This window comes from Agelaius tricolor, unplaced genomic scaffold (genome assembly GCF_023055355.1).
Source record: "Agelaius tricolor isolate 1412-34295 unplaced genomic scaffold, bAgeTri1.0.p SCAF_10, whole genome shotgun sequence".
In the NCBI taxonomy this organism is placed as follows: domain Eukaryota; kingdom Metazoa; phylum Chordata; class Aves; order Passeriformes; family Icteridae; genus Agelaius; species Agelaius tricolor.
In genome coordinates, this window is record NW_027269270.1 from 5,129,174 (window position 1) to 5,146,561 (window position 17,388).

The following is a 17,388-nucleotide window of genomic DNA, read 5'->3' on the forward strand; positions in this document are numbered from 1 at the left end:
TGCCAGCTCCTCTTATGCAGGTATATGAAGCATGCTGTCTTTTCTCTCTACTACTGTGCCTGTAGTCACAACCCCCAGGGGCCAGCTAAATGGACTGTATTTCCTGCTGCTTTCATCTATGGAAGCATGTGACTTAAAGAGATAAGCAAACTTTCACAATACCTTTCTAGCAAAATACCCTGGTGTTTTTTAGTGTTGCACTTTGGGCAGCTACACTGTCGTTTGTCTTCCCTACTTTAAAGAAATCACATTTGTAACTGTAAGATGACATTTGAAAAGAGGGAACATTCTATGTAGCAGCCAGCTAAGCTGCTCACACCTTTATTTAAAGTGAGAGAAGAGCTATTTTCCAGCTTGTGACTGAATTTCCAGTCCTGTTGCCAGTGATTCCCATTTCTGAATCATCTTAGTCAGGAAAAGACTTCATTTGCTGAATCAATTTGTACTGCTCTAAATCTACATTGAGTGTTGTTCAAGCAGGCAGCATTATTATACACATTCCTGTGCAATTAGCTGAAACATGGAGGTTATCATATCTAAAAGGAAAAAAGTACAATAACTTCTTCATAACAAATCAATTAGTTTGTTGAACAATGAAGGAGCGTCACAATGTTTATTTGGATTTTGCCATCTACCTTTGTAACTATACCTGTTCTTTACAAGAGAATAATGATATATCAGATAGGAAAAAAAGTAATTTTAAAATCACACTGTATTTTAAAAGTATGTTGGAATGTGTTTGCAAGGTTTCAAAGTCAAGGGTTTAAATCAGAGGTGAAGAAGTTGCCTTTACAACTCTAATTTAGTTCTTTTTTCTTATACATTTCATTATATATTTGATCACTATTTCATTCTGTTTGGAGGATTGAGCTTGCCCATTAAAAAGGAATTTCCTATGATGACCTGTACCTTTATTACTGTGGTCTTGTTAGATGCTGCCTAAAATACGGAATTATGAATTTATTTGTGGACTGCCTCCCATGAAGTCAGTAGAATACAGAATTATTACCCAGACTTCCATAAATGAACCAAACGGTGCAACATCAGAGCAGCTCATTGTCTCAGGTAGTGCAGAGATTTTTCAAAGCATAGATTTGCACTTTTTAAAGGATGAAAAAGTTCTCCTGTGTCTTGCCTGCAGTTCTGCAGATTGATTTTGGACTCGATGATCTTAAAGGTCTTTTCCAGACTAAATGATTCTCTGATGTGCTCATGCCCTCAGTGGACACCTGGAATAAGTAGAGGATCAGCCCTGTACGTTGCTGAGTAGAAGATCAGCCCTGTCAACTGTACGTTGTGTGGCAGTGGGTTTTTTATTATTTTTTAGGATGGAATTGTGTTGCCATGATTGACACCATCCTTTCTGGTTTGTTTCTTTCCAGGAGATAGGTAATCTTATACCTCATTCACTTGATTCCATACAGTTGCTGCCAGGGGTGAGGCAAGTGTAAACAAACAAATTACATTTTCCTTATGGGTTTCACAGAACACAGAATGATGCAAGAGTCCACAGGGTGGGGGGTGAGCTGTGCCATATGAATCAAAGTTTTTCATAGCAATATAAGGATGAAAACTAGGCTGCTGCCTGCCACACAAATTATGAGTTTTCTAACCTCTTGAAGTGGGATTCTGAAGCCTTTATAATTCTTACAGTAAAAGAAAGGATTCTTGAGAAGCTGTTACAGGAATGGAATATGAAACAGGAAACATCACCAACATCTTTTTACAGACAAACAAACTAGGGGTCCTAGGGGTTTTTTTCATGTGTTTTTGCAAAGACACAAGAGAAAATGACATCCTTGATTACAAAGACCAGTTTTGACACCAGTTTTTCAGCTTCTTTGTAGAATAAACTGATTTGTGCAGGCAGCAACTGAAATAACATTGACATTTGTTTGCAAGGCAGAAAGAGAACATTTGCAGGGTAAGATGTGTTTTCTCAAACAATGCGAATGAGCCGCAGTCGTTCTTGCTATTTACATTTTAAGTGTTTGTGAGATTGATACTGACTGGTCCTGTTCTATCAAACATTTCTGCTATGTCCCTCTTGATTGAAGGTCTCTGCCACACAGTAAGGGAAGAGTCCTTTCACATAACTTCATGCTCCTGAGGACATAGTAGAGTTGCCCCAACTGCACAGGCACAATGGCTTAGATTTCTAAAGGGAAAGAACTCAATTTACATGTTGAGAAGCACATGTGACAAGATTTTCTGCATCAGCCAAATTCCTTGGGGACAGAAAAGCATCCAGCCAAGATGACTCTGAAGACTCTCTGGTCTTCAAGGTAGGCTTGTCATTTTATATGTCACACAACTACCCAGCCAAAACATCCAATGAGACTGTAGCAAGCTTCAGGAGTTTGGCTTTATGTTCCATTTTCATATCCAGCACATCTCCAAGATGTCTTTGGAGAATACCAACTCTACCTGTCAGATGAAAACCTGAACTCTCAGAAGCAGATTTGGTACGGAGCAAAGACTTAAGATAAAACTCAATAAAGTTAGTTCTAGGCTTCTTTTGCTTTCTCAGTTTAAAGATAGATTTCCAAAAGGTATTGCACAGCTCTTTTAAATCAACTCATACACCCACACACTCTCACTAGCAAAGGGTTAATCATGCATCTGCACGTTCTGGGGCTTTGCTTAGTCTGTCTTTGAAAGTGGCATGTCAGGCAGCTTCATTCCACCTGCTGGAATGGAGCAGATGTTGGGGGGACTGAAGTGGGCAGGTAGGAGAAATTTCTTTGCCTTCACAGAATCACAAGATCTGGTACAGTAGATCATATACTAGGTTAAAATTGAATTGTGCTGCAATAACTTGATTGCTAAGAAAAATAATTACAGCATTACTAGATGAAGAGACATGAAATAAATGAGTTAATTACATGCCCACTTACCTCCGTGCTAAGCATGATCCATCAAATTTAATTTATCTATGCTTATTACAGGCAAAAGACAGCTCTATGGAATACATTATAGAGTAAATTATTTTGCAATCTATTTCATGTTGTACCTTCTTAAAATTCTGCTCTCAGTCTAAATTGTCTGGATAATAAAAATCACAAGGATGAGGAATACCAATAAATAGGACTAAAGTAGAATGTGTATGTGCAGTTAAGAGTGAATACTCAGAAACAAAAGCAGTTAATATTGTGCCTCCATTAACAACTTTATGCATTATCTGAAACTGGAATTAAGCAGCATCTTAACAATGAGGCGCATGAATGATATTAACTCAGAAAATTTGGTGTGCCCCAGACTAACCCACCATAAATGTAAAACATAGGAATAGGAGCACAAAATAATAGGTACTTTGTGCTATCTCCTGAAGTGGCCTACTGGTGCATGCATTTTTAAATTACCACATTCTGAGGTGACATTGATGAAAAGACCAGTCTTTAGGTATTTCTAGGGTGTCTTGCAATCATTCCATCCCTTAGAAATCAGCAGCATCATTGATTAGTTCTACTGGGGGCTCTGCCTCCCTCCCCTGGACTTTGGTAATTCTTTGAGCTTGTTTTCAAAATTGAAATGGTTTAAGAGCAGGCCTGGCGCTCAAATCCATATGAAATTTCAGTTTCTCTATCCCAGTGACATGGTTTCCCCTCATGACTGCTGCACTCTGAATGACACCACTCATTGCTCGTGATAGTGAAGAGTATGTTGCATTGGGTTTTTAATTTTACTGGTTCCTTGTTATTTTACAGAATGTAGGTATAAATAATAAAACAACAACTTCTCATATATGGTTTAAGTGGTTAAATTGATGGATTCCATTTCTTTTTTCCGATTGTTACAGAAATTGCATTTGTTTAAAGTGTTTGAACTGGGGTACAAAGTACAATTATCTCACAGTTTGGGGGAAATACCACATTATGAAAAGCAGAAATATATTGAGTTCTACAGTTACATAGAGAAACCCTTTTTTTAAGCAAGCTTTACATTTCCACTTGTCATTTTTTCCAGTGATATGAAATAGTACACTGAAATCCCTGTAAAGTCCTGCCAGAGGGAGAGAACTTCTGTATTTCTACAGCACTGTGAGCTTTCACTGCATGCTGTGTTCTATCCTATGGATGGATCAATTTGATCATGTACCACATTTTGCATAAAAAAAAAACAGCATAAAAATTAATGAAAAATGATAGTGGCCTTCAATTTTCAGGAGGCTGGTGTAGTTTTTGGAATACTCCTGGGTAACTACATGCATTTCCACACAGTGCCTAAACAAGGTTCTATTTAGTCCTCTGTTACAGCTGTTTTTCATTTTCATCTTGCAGATGCTATCTTGCTTACAAGGCAGCTTAGTTAAAAAGCTGTGTTGACTCATAAGACCAAGATGTACAACATCCAGTTTGATGGAAAAGTGCATAACCCCTTTATCATCCACAGGGCAAAAAGCTTGCAGGGGGAGAAGATTCTAGGTCCAGAAGTAGTGTCAAAGCTCCCTTTTTCTGTGAAGCACAGTTGACTATTAAAAGCCAAAAAAATGTGCTTATTCATCTTAATATTGTGGAAAATCCTGGTGACTCACTGCATGGGCGAGAGAAGTGGTTTAGTTTAGTTATTACTGTTTGTAATTGAGTTCTCTGTTAAGATGGAAACAAAACAGAAATAATACAGAAGATTCCCGAAGTGTTCAGGAGTTAAAGAGCAGGAGAGTATTTACAGGCACATCCCTGAACCAGTCAGTTCTTAACACTGAATAAATGTGCCTAAGACAAAAAGAAGGGGAAATAAAACAGAAAAAAAAAAGAAAAGAGAGGAAATCGTCTTTCCCCATCCTCCCTAGAGCCAGGAGTCGGAACAATGGAATTTCCCTGGTGGGGAAACAAAGACATGATGTCTAATTGCTCGGACATAAAGACTCAGAGGGAGAGCACACAGTGGCCAGGAGAGCGGAAGAGCACTGACCCAAACGGTCAGAAAGACAGAGAAGGAATCTCAGTTCAGAGTATGCACAAACAGTTCAAGAACCCAAGCACAGCCAAAAGAAGGCTCAGGAGTATTGAGGCAAAGCGAGCAGACGAGTAGTTGCTAGTCTTGTTTTTATACATTTGTCTATCTGAATGCACACAGATATTTTCCAGTTAAGGAAAGGCAAAAATTTTTAATCTAATTTCCTTTTGTCTTCAATCCATATGTACTCCTATAAATACTGAGATCTCAGGGCAGATTTTCTCAAACTTCCAGGGAGCAGGGAGAACAAGCCTGGATAATGCAAATCTAGGACAGGGCATACAATTCTGATGACTGTAAGAAACAGGGAATTCGTTGCCTTCAGTGCATGCTACAGGAAAAGCAGGAGCTGAAAGCTATTATTGAGAAAGCACTTGGCTGTTGGAGTGGCTCCTATACAGAACAGACTCACAATTCCAGCCAGTGGGAACCCTACAAGCTTGTGAAAGAGAACAGAGTTTGTATCAGGAGATAAGAAAAAGTTATTCCCAGTAAAGGATTCGCTGAACTCTATTCTTCCTGTTATTCCCAAACTTGACTTCTCCTGAAACTTGAGAACTCTTGATTCATGTTAATAATCTTCAAATCAGTTGTCAGTTCCTTCCTAGGGAAAGCAAGCCCCTCCTCAGGGAGTAGAAGTTTCTTTTCACTTGATAAATTTCTGCTATGCACATGACTCAAATGCAAATTCTCTTTTTATCCTCTGAACACCCCAATATTTAGACATAAGCATTTGAGGGAATAAATAGGTTCTCAGCTTTACTTTCAGTTTTTCAAGGCCAGCAGACAATATAGCATGGAGAATACCAAATCCCAGAAAAAGCAGAGAACTAAAAGAGATCAGAAAAGAAACCATGTAAGTCTTTCTGAAATGATAATATTTGACTAGAAGGATATCCTTGAGTCAGGAGGACACACAAGGGTACTGGTGGTGTAGAGAGTCAAATCCTACAGGCTTTTAATGAGGAAGTAATTATATGTTTGGGTTTTTTTCAGAGTGCTTTATAAACACTAATTATGACTTGTTCCTAAATTTTCCAGGTGAATAAACAGAACTAGGAACAGATTAGACAGCTTGCTAACCTTTGTGAATGAGTCAGCAACAAGCTTAATAGCAGGTCTTTTGAATTTTTATTGATTATTGCCCTGCTTAACACCTTACTCAGTGCGGAGCCCACTGAATGAGGCAAAGGAAAGTTACTTTAACATATTTATTGGAAAGGTACTGACCAGTTTAGATAAGGGTGCAAGCCTTCTGTACCTTTAGTTTTATTTAAAATTTCCCCTTCACTCTCAAGAAATAAAAATGAAGTTGGACTGTGTTTAATTGGAAAAGAGGAGACCTCTTTGATATGTTTACATGCCATTAGTCACTGCATCTGGGAGGTAAGTTGCCCTTGGCTTTCTGCATCTGTCCCCAGTGTAAGCAGATAAGGACAACTGCTTTCCCAACGCCAGGATTCCACAAGCACAAGGGCCAGCCCTCCACTTCTTTCACATTTCTCCCTCCCCTGCAATCTCTTCAAAAGATCCTGTGCGCTAGAAGAGCCAAGCTAATTATTTTAAAGGTTCCAATAGTTTATTTTTCAGAAAGATTCTCAGACATATGAATCACCAGGAATAACTGTAGTTCAGGAAAAACTTCTGGGAGCTGGATGTAACTGCTAACACTTGGTCAGAATCAATTATATGGGACCTGGAGGCAAAGGGAAGGGGAAAAGCAGAGCTTTGCAGTGCCCTTTGAGCACACAGGAAAGCTAAGGAGGCCTTTTAGCTCAGCTTAGTGACAAAAACCAACCCAAACACAAACCAACCAAGGTCTAAGCCTTTGACCCTGATTTCAATATCTTTGTTTTAAAACAGAATTGACATGCATTTATGCTGAATCCTTCTTTGAACAAGAGCTTTGCTGAAAGGATAATTAGTTTGGTTGTTTTGTTGCATTTTTCCTTTTCTACTTTTGAGTGATTTTCTCAAGCTTTTATAGGGGTACAAGCTAAGCGTTCATCTTTAGTCATACAAATTTTATGCCTCTAATAAAAGTTCAAGCAACAAAGGGTAGTTTTAATATTGAATAAAACTAGCAAAACTAGAACACAGAATATCTGTGGCACCAAAGTATGTTTCTGCACAGAACAGAGTATTCACAGGATCTGTCATAACACTGTATGGAATCAATTTCTGCCTGGCAAGGAAAATAAAAGTATAACATTTCTTGTGTGAAGATTTTTCCACATTCACTCCAAAAGTGTGTGTCATTAGGTACATCTGTGACAAAAACATCACTTACAGCAGGCTAGGAAAGAGAAACCTTGGCTCACTTACCCTATTACTTCATCTCTAGGGTTTGCCCTGATGCACTTTTCCAGTAACATGATATTTGGATAGATTCTGCATTGTCTTATATAAAAGAAGTTACTATATTAGCCATCTCCCTGCACTCTCTGCACTTATCTGTAATTGTTTTATTTGGCTTACAAAGTTATATCCAGTAATTTTATAATAATGTACAGATTAGTCCATGTAAAACTGGTTATACTTATTTATATATCTGATTAATTATTAATTTTCCTTTATTTAGGCTTTAAACTGTAATCCAGTGGACTGAATATTCTGCATTGGGAGTTGTCATTTGTGGTTTTATGGTAAATTATAAATTACCTCCTAGGGTGACTATATATTTTCACTTATAATTGTTTATGAAAAATCCAATTGCAATTCTAAAGTGGTTTTAAACATTTCCTCTGCTATAATGTTATTTCATATTCATGTTAATCTTAAAGTTTTAAAAGCAAATATAAGTCAATTTTGGGTATTTCAAAAATTACAGAACAGATTTGACCTTAAAACACCCCACCCATTTTAATGTTTTCTCCCAAAGACTCAGCAGCAGCCAGTACCATACTTTGCTGAAACACATTATATACTTATGAGTCATTTGCTTTGTATTTAATTCAGTAAGGAGGAAAAGCAGAATTAAATTTGAGAGAGAGACTAGTTCTCCAAGCATTTTGTACAGAATACCTATTAGATCTCACCCTCAATAGGACTCATCTGTGAATCTTTAGTGAAAGAAGGAACTTGTGACAAGGGTAGGATTTAAAAAATTTAGTGCTTCCTGTGGCTGATTTTAAGTAGCTCCATGGACAGGGTGCTGATGTGAGTCCTGTTCTTACAAGCCTTAGTTAATCTTGGTTGTATTTCAGAATTCTTTAACACTTACTGTGCAATGGAGGAGCAAATACCAAGGTGTGCAGGACCCTCTGCTGCAGGGAGGACAGACTTTTGCAGCAGTCATTACTCAAGTTTGGGTGGGGAAGACTTGACCTGCCAGTAACCAGCAGACTTCTGTACTGGTAAGGTGTGAAAGTCATTTTAGATTACTTCATGTATAGTAAGTTGTCTGTCTTACTTTCCACCCATTGCTTGTACTTGTTTATACTCTGCAGTGATAGCTGAACTTTTTTTTCTCTGAGAATTCATTCTGTAGGAAATAAATTTCTTGTCATGCAGATTTCCTTATGTTCAAATTAAACCTCCAGACATCACTTTTCAGCTGACACCAAGGCTTAGTGCAGTAAGCTAACAAGAATTTCATGACAATATAATGTTGCAAGAGCTTGCCCCAAGAAATCAGACTCTGAAACTTGGTTGCCTCTCTTGTATGTGGGCCAAGATAGCAGACAATGTATTTGCAGTTCCTATTTGGAAAAAAATGGTACCCTGCTGGCCTTGGGTAAGGGTGAAATGAGACCTTTTGATTCCATATGCCTGCATAACTTGCTATCAGAATGAAAGATTCTGATAGCAAAAAAATATTTCTAGTCCAATTTTTACAACAGTAGATAACAACATCAGGACATTCTAAGGAAAAAACCAGTACTGAAAGTCAATAGAAATCCAAGAGAATTAAATTAACTGTTTCATAGGAGGCCATTGAGTTTCTAAGCTTATCCTACTGCAGAGTAACTGTCCATAACTACATTTTATTATATTAAAGAGCAGAATTGGTCTACCCAATCTTCCTTCTTCATAAGTGCAAATGCTCATGTGTCATCTGTTGAGGGAACTTTAGAACTATGCTACTAAGCACCTGATCTTTGAGATGTCACAGTCAAAATTTATCATCTTTAAAATCTTGCTGTTTCCTGATAACTATCATTTACACTGAAATATTCACCCCTCTGGAGCTGCCCCCAGAAAGAAACACTTGGAATAAATGGGAGTGCATGTACTGCTGTATTGTCTCTGGTCCTACTGAGAGTTCTGTTGATAGATCTTCTCTGCAAGTACAGACTGGTAATACCAGTGTTTATGGAATTCACTGTTTCTTATGCCAGAAATGATGACAAAATTCAAGATGAGTTCAATTTTCACAAATTGCATCTTTTCACCCATTCCCAAGGGTACTTCTAAGCTGGCCTCTAGTCCTTTCAAAAGCCCCATGATGTTCCAAGATCTCTCAAAGTAACTGAAGAAAACTTGAAAAAATGTTGTAACTTTTGTGCACTGGCAGGTCTGATAAATTCATTGTCCTGAATAGTCCATTTCAGAGCTCACAGGAGGATACAAGTGCAATACCAGTCTCATAACAGACTATGGGAAATATTTCTTACTGCTGAGCCCTGCATATGTTGTGTACATTTCCAGTCTTACCAAGGATCTGGTTCCCATGACTTGAATTCTGGATTTAAGAGGCAATGTGACATATGGTTTTTAATATCTCCCCAACAGTGTATGATTTCCATGAGTTCAGTATACTTGTCACTTTAAATCCAGGTTTTAAGAAGAAAATTAAATTTCATGGTAAAAAAATAAATGATGGAATGCTTGAATCTTTTAACTTGGAAAGGAATTTGCAAAAATAGTTTCCATTCTTCCAAATTTTAAAGGAAAAAAGTATCATAGAGGAAAAATTGGAGAGATGAAAATCCAGCATGTACTTCTGCACAGATTGTCCAGCCCCAAGCACCTACTCAGTGATTTATGTAACAGTGAGGCTTGTGGAAATCATTCTTCTTGGGCAGTAGCAGGACCAGAGCTTCCAAAAGCTGGTGTAATTAGTACCACATTTGTGCCCAAATTGCTGTCTTTCAACCCTGTGTAGCCCCACTGTAGTCAGTAACAGACTATAGCATATAGTTCTGCAGTAAATTGGAAATGTGATCTAGACTTATTCATCCCTAAAGACGATCCACTGGTGTCTGCCAGTCAGCTGGAAGGTAACTTGCACTGTGTTCTGCCTCTCCACATGCCACATCTTGAGCAACTCTTAATTTTGGAGCCTAAGTTAGTTTGCGTGTGTAATTTGTTCTTGGTTTTCTGCCTGTTTATGTTGCTATGAATCTCAAACTACCCGTTAAGCCATGATAACAGAAACAAGAAAATCCTCCCCCTGCCTCCTGCCTCTCTCTGTGTCTCTCCCACAACTGCCAGAGGAAGGACAGTGAAGTAAATAGAGGGCTAGACAAGCCATCTCTGCTATTAATAATAAACTGAGGACTGGGGAAAATAGCTGCTCTAGAAACTTCTGGCTGCTGGATTAAGCCAATATGTGCTCCCTCTATCCACATTTATGTAAAATACTGCTTCTCAGAGATGTTGTCATCTCAGAGCTTAGAGGGCTCCAATTACACAAAAATGTTCTGAAAGTTTTCATGTCTTCTTTTGCTATGACGTTTATTTATTTTCATGCCTTCTTTTGCTATGACGTTTATTTATTTATGTTTGTTGAAAGGATACTTGGGGCAGGTTTATCACATGTGTGAGTAGCAACCATCCCCAGCTGCTTCATTAGTGCTGGAGTACTGGGGAAGAGGGAGTTAAGAGGTGAGATCAAAGCAGCTGGGATCTATCAAGCAATCAGGGCCCTCTGCCAAGGGAAGAGAAGGAACTGGGGCTTTGATCCCAGGAAGAGAGGGCTGGGGGTCAGGAAGCATGAAGTAAGGCTGAATCTGTTGCTTTTGGCCCTGGTTTTCAGTAGGCTCCTCACCCTTAGAGGTAATGTTTCTCTTGTAATTAATTTTATAACTTGCTATATGTTTTTGCTGTGGTCTTGATTCAAATTTACCTGTGTGACAGTAGAGATGATAATTGCTAAGAAAAGCTGGGATGCAAAGCAATGTCTGCATTGTGCAGACACATGAGGTTGCATGATGTGCAGGCTTGTGCTAGGCTGAGAGCTGGTCTACGTCAGTGAGAGGCTGGCCAGTCTGAGCTGAAATTTGGGGCTTAAGGATATCTGTCTGGACTGCAAGATGTTTGAAACGTCACCAGTTTACCCTTGGTGAAGATAAGCTCCTAAATGTTAATGGTTTCCTTTGGATTCTGTAGGTTTAAAATCCTGCAGCTTCACTCTTCTGTCATTAAGCTCCTAAAAAGTGGTGACTTTCTGCCCTTGTAGACAAGCCTGCAACTTACCTTGGCTAGCAGAAGTTCTTGGTTTGGTTTGTGTTTTGTCATCATTTTTTTTCAGTCAGATTCAGGGCAGCCCTGCTGGGGTTTGTTATGGCAAGCTACAAAATGGGTGGGACACCAACATAAGTCATCTCCAGTTGTGTAACTTTGGGTTCAGTGTATGGCACTTGATGGATTTTAGGTAGGCAAATCTCCAGAAAGCAGGGCACAGGATCTTCTACACTAGGGTTTTAGCTGTTGGTGTTATTGTTCATCTTGGTCCTCTCACAGCTGCAACAAGCTGAAGGTGCTGAATAAGGTCTGATTAATAACTCTAATGAACAGTTGAAATTAAGAGTTTTCTTTATTTGCTTTATGAAACTCATCAGTGCTCAAGGTATAGGAACTTACTCCTGAAAATTAAGAAGTTGTGCTATAGAGCAAAAGATCCAGCTCTGCTGTGCTTTTAGTGAAGGTATCTACCTTGACAGCATGATAACTTCAAATGATAAGTGCTGTATTTCATAAATTGTTGTGTTTTACCTTGTTAAGAGGCAAGTTTACTTTTGAAGAAATGCCTCCAAACATCTTGTAGTTGTAATATTACTTTTACCTTTCCTTAAATATATTGAATAGTTGCTGGTACAAGTATACTCTTTAACTAAGATAACTGAATGAAAACCAATAAATTTCTTGTTATCTAATTTACTCCCCTTTCAAGTAATTCAAAGCCACCTATTTTTTTTAATTATTTTTTTTACTTTATCTCCAGAATCTCTATTATTCCTATTTTTTTTATTGAATACTTTTATTTTTGATAGCTTGAGAGGGAAAAAAAATGAAGTAATTTTGTTCAATGAAATGGAGGTACAATTATCTTGAATCTTGCATAAATATTTATACCAATGTAGCTGCAATGAGTTTAGCTCTGCCAGGATAATTATAAGGTGGAATTTATAGTCTTCTTGGAAGAGTCAGATTCTTGTAACAGAATATTCATTTTTTTATAATTTTCCTTCATTTTTAATATATTCATGTGAAAAAAAGAGATCCATTTGTTCATGCATGACAGTGTCATTGGTGTTCATGTATTCTGGATTAAGAGGTTTTCCCTTGGGGAACAGGTTATGTTCAGGTGAGATAAAATGAGACATTATCTTCACCTTTGCCATGAACTGACGCTATTCCGCATCACAGCTTTCACAGAAATTAAAAGGTACAAACCACTTCTTCCTCTGGCACTTCTCCCTTTAGGCTTCTGCTGCTTGATAGAGGTGGAATTCAGAGTCCTTCCAAAAAATTTTTAATGTACAAATTGCATGCACAAATCCTTAGCATGATGTTTCTGGCATAGCCTGGACTCTGTAACTTTCTCAGTCTTCCATCAAAAACTACATTAGGGAGTTTTCCCCATGAACAAACCATTGCACAAGATTGCAGAAGAAGCATAACTGTAGCTGTAAAATTGTATTTATTCTTCCTACTTCTGGTCATACAGGAATCCTGTAAAACCTCTGTGGTCTCTATAGGTTTTTGTTTTGTGCTGATGCTCAGAAGGATGTGGTTTGAACCAGAGCACTGCATGTGAGATGGAGACATTCTGAGAGTGTGTGTGCATGAGAGCGATCTCAGTGGAATATTTTGGCATTGGGATGACTATTCATCTGTTGAGCATAACACTGGGACAGTCATCAGTGAGAATCAGTGTAGAGGGAATGAAATCAAAAGCAAACTGATGAACTTTGCACTTAGGGCTGTGAGCTCTGGAAAGTAACAAGCTTTCTGTTTCCTCAGAAAAATACACTGCCATCAATCACGTATGGCTCTTCCCCTTGGGTTATTAATTTTCTAATAGTTTTCTGAATTATTTTACTATAGCAGCTTTGTGGGTTTATTCTCTTTTTTCCATGATATTGTCAGATAAGTCCTTAAGCCAGCAACCGTGAACACAATGGTTATTGGATTGCTTGTTAACAGCTTTGGTGCCTTCATCCAATGAGGAAAAAAAATAATGAATAGGACCCTTGCATAGAAAATGTAAAAGGGCTTTAAAAAATATTGGATTTCTCAGTCAATTAAAAGCTAATTACTTCATATGTCAATGAAAGAAATATCTCCTGGTTTTATCCTAGCCCATTCTTTCTGTACACTCAGTAGTGTCTGATTGACAGACTCACTCAAATTGACACTTTTGACTGGAAATAGAGGGCTGAGTCCACACTGCAAACCCAGCTCATTTCAAAACCTGATGGGGATGGGTGGCAGCAAGGAAATTTGCTTTATTAATCAGTAAGGAAGATGTTAATGGCTTGCCTAGAGTCAGACTTATTCATCATATTTGACTCATTCATCAAATATTTGAGAATATGTGAAAATTGTAGATGATGTTGAAGTTGACTTTGTAGCAACTATCAAGTGCAAGAATATATCTTCAAGTCATGCAGCTGGCATCAATTCATCCTGGTGTGAATTAGGACTTACTCAGAGTCAACTGTGAATTGACATTGGCTTATCAATAGAGGATCAGACACCAAAATATGAGGGCAGAACTAATCAAATCTGGAATATATCTTGTTACATATCTGGGACATTCCTAAATGAAGTCAGACGGTGTACCTAAGGGGATTACCCCAAAGGGGAAAATCACACTTCATTTGTGCAGTCATATGACTAAAAGAAAATATTCCTTAATTTGAACCAAGACAGAAATTCTTTACTTGATTCCAAGGGGGATATGGATATAGATAAAATAGTCTGCATAACAATTCACCAGTAGAAAAATAAATGGGGGGGAAAAAGTTTCATTTGTGTCATGGTATGTCAACTACAAGAGTAATGTAGCATTTTCTTTCACTCTCACAGTTGTGATGTGGCAATCTGCTAAATTAGCTGTTAGATAAATTATTTGTTCTGAAACTTTTGACAACAAAAATTTGAATGTTTCTAGTTTGTTTATTCCTGCAGCCAAAGCCCACATAGTGGAGTTAGAAGTGCATATAAAATCAACTATTTTGCTCTTCCAGGATAATGAAAGAATAGCATTGCATAATGCTGACAATAAAATAAATTGAGATTTTTTTGTTTTTCTGTGATGTCAGGTTAAGGATTTGATTGTCCACTTAACTTGGACCAGTTGCAGCACTGGGAGGTTAACATTACAGGCTTAAGTACTTTCTGCTACAAGGAGATAAAACACCAGAATGCAATTTGAGTCATCAGAGGTTTAAATTAGTTGCACTCTTGGGGTATTGATTTTCCTTACCTCTCTCCCATTATATTGCACCTGCACTGGGATGTTTGTGCAACTTGTGTTGCAAAAATCTCATGGGTCTTTCTTAATGTTGTCATCAGGGTACAAATGATTGATAGGCTGTAAGAGAAGGAAGAGAAAGGCAAATAATTAGTTTTGTCAGACATAGGCTTACATGAAATATTTCTACATGTTTTGCACTGTTTATATTTTAAAAATACACATTTTTAGGTCAAAATGGTTTTGACTTTTCCAATTGTGTGTGGGGTGAAATTTTTTGCTCCTTTCTTCTGGAACCTGAGCAAAGAGCATCTCTGTTCAAGAGAAAAACAGCAGCTCAATGCCTGATACTCATATGGTGTTGTTCAAGGTTGTAACAAGTCGGGGTTGGTCTCTTCTCCCAGGTAACAAGCAACAGTACAAGAGGGAATGGCCCCAGACTGCACCAGGAGACATTTAAATTGGATATTAGGAAAAATTCCTTCACTGAAAGAGTGCTCAGGCCTTGACCACAAGGCCTGGGACAGGGAAGTAGTGGAGCCACCACACCTAGAAGTGTCCAAAAAACATGTAGATGTGGTCTTTGGGGACACAGTTTAGTAGTGAACATGGCAGTGTTAGTTAAGAATTGCACTCAAGGATTTTGGAGGTCCTTTCCAAGTGTAGCAGGTCTATGACCTGTACCTCCAAACTGAGGTCAGACCTGCTGGTTATTGGACACAGGTCTTTTGCAATCCTATCTCCTTATCATTGGCATTAATAATAAAATTACATATTGCCATATTTATAATAGAACTGAGCCTGATAAATATTAGTGAGCCTAAAAATAGACCAAAAAATCTTTCATCTGGTATCAAAGAAAAAGGTCATTGCTAAGTAGTTTCCGCAGCTGGTTTAGAAATAATAATTTAATGATTTTCAAAAGGCCTCACAACTTCAAAATTTAAAATTCTGCCTGAGTTTTGTTCTAGTTTCTTTTTTAAAAACTCGTGGAATTGCATGTAGCCTTTGTTAATCCCAGAGAAGTATTTTTTATGCACAATACTTTAAAAAAAGGCCTGTTTTGCTGGAGTGCTATGAGACTTCTCTGCTCTTCTGGAATCCACTTAAACTCCTTTGGTGATAGGTAATTCTTTCTCAGTGCAGCCAAATCTCACCACCTCATTTCATTTTGCCATTCAATGTTGTCAGTGTGGTATTTTTAGCTTTCAGCACAATTTAGGAAAACTGGCTAGAAGAGCCAAGAGTAGGAAGGAGGTTCCCTGGTCTTCACTAAACCAGATTTTTTTCCAGTGCCTTTCTCCAGAACAGAGCTAGTTCCAAACAGAGTTGAAGAGACTACAGGAAATATTTAGCTCTTGATTCCCTTCAGGACTGATCCATTTATGGCTGGAAGACTGTGGCTCTAAGTAGAGTTAGGGTAGAAGTCTATCTGTATGTTGAGTGAATGCAATTTATTGTACCTTATTTAGTGTTACTCTTTCAGAATCTCCTTAATTTGTTAGCACTCAATAAATATTTTAACACATTTAAAGGGGAAAAAGAAAACCTTTGCAAGTTTGTTGGCTTTTAGTACACTGAAATTTGGTCATTGTTGTGATATTTTGGTTGGCTTTGTCTTAGTAGCTAAATAAATCCAATAGGAAAATTTAAATTTTATTCTGAAGTGTTTATTTTTTAATTACAACTTTACTTTCTCATCCAACTTAACTAATTTATAAAGTGTAATTAGGTAGTTCCTAACACATCTATCTCAGAATCCCAGGAAAAGAAATGAAAGGCCCCTAATTTAGCTGAGCCAAAGCACATCTATGTAATATTGGACAGAGCTGGCTTTTGGTTTTGTTCTCCTTAGTCTCTTTGAGAAGATTTCTGCACTGCACCATCTTTCAAGGCCATCTGTTTCATGACTTTATTTTTAGGAACTATTGTCTAGTCCACATTTTCCCCCCTCACAATTTCCCACTTCAGGCCTGCCATTTCTTGCTCTATTCATAGAGAATTAAGAATATATTTTACTTATCTTCATGTATTTGAAGACCGTTTCTATATGTTCTTCCTTTTAAATCAATCTCTCCTTTAAACCTCTCAATTTCTTTCAGTTTAATTTTCTAAATTATGGAGTAAAGTGTGAAGTGAAATGAAATTCCTGTCCTGTTCCTTTAAGTCATTGATTAAAAATTTATTTCATATAATTTATGCTGTCTCCTTCTTGACTTTTTCCAAATGATCCACAAATTTCTTGAAATACAGTTCTGAGAATTCAAATGCTCTTGGGCTTAGGTGAAATAATTCTTTCACGGTGATTTATAACCTAGCCTTTTGTTTCTCTGCAAGTTTAATGCTTGTCTTTTCTTAGCAGTATGACACCAGTGACTCATATTCTGATTGAGATGCAAAATAACACCCAAATAGCCCTCTTCAAAAAACAGAGCTCACATGTGACTGTCTGCAACAAGTGTGGCTTCCTAGATGCAGTACATGCTCTTCTTCCTGTTTAATGGGATTCTGCTTTCCCAGTCCCTACCTCCAATTTTTCCAAGTGCTTTTTAATTCTTATCTTGTCCTACAAGAGAGCTCCTGAGAATCTGGTCTCAGTTCTTTCATCTAGGTCATTAACTGGAGTACAGAGCAGGCCTGGCTCCAGAGCAGACAGAAAAACCTGGTGTTCTGTACACCCAGCCCTGCTTTCATTGTGATGGATGGTCAATAATAAAAACTCAGACTTTTCCACATAGCTTTTAATAGTTTTGTCAAGGATTTTTTCCCCAGTTTTCAGACTG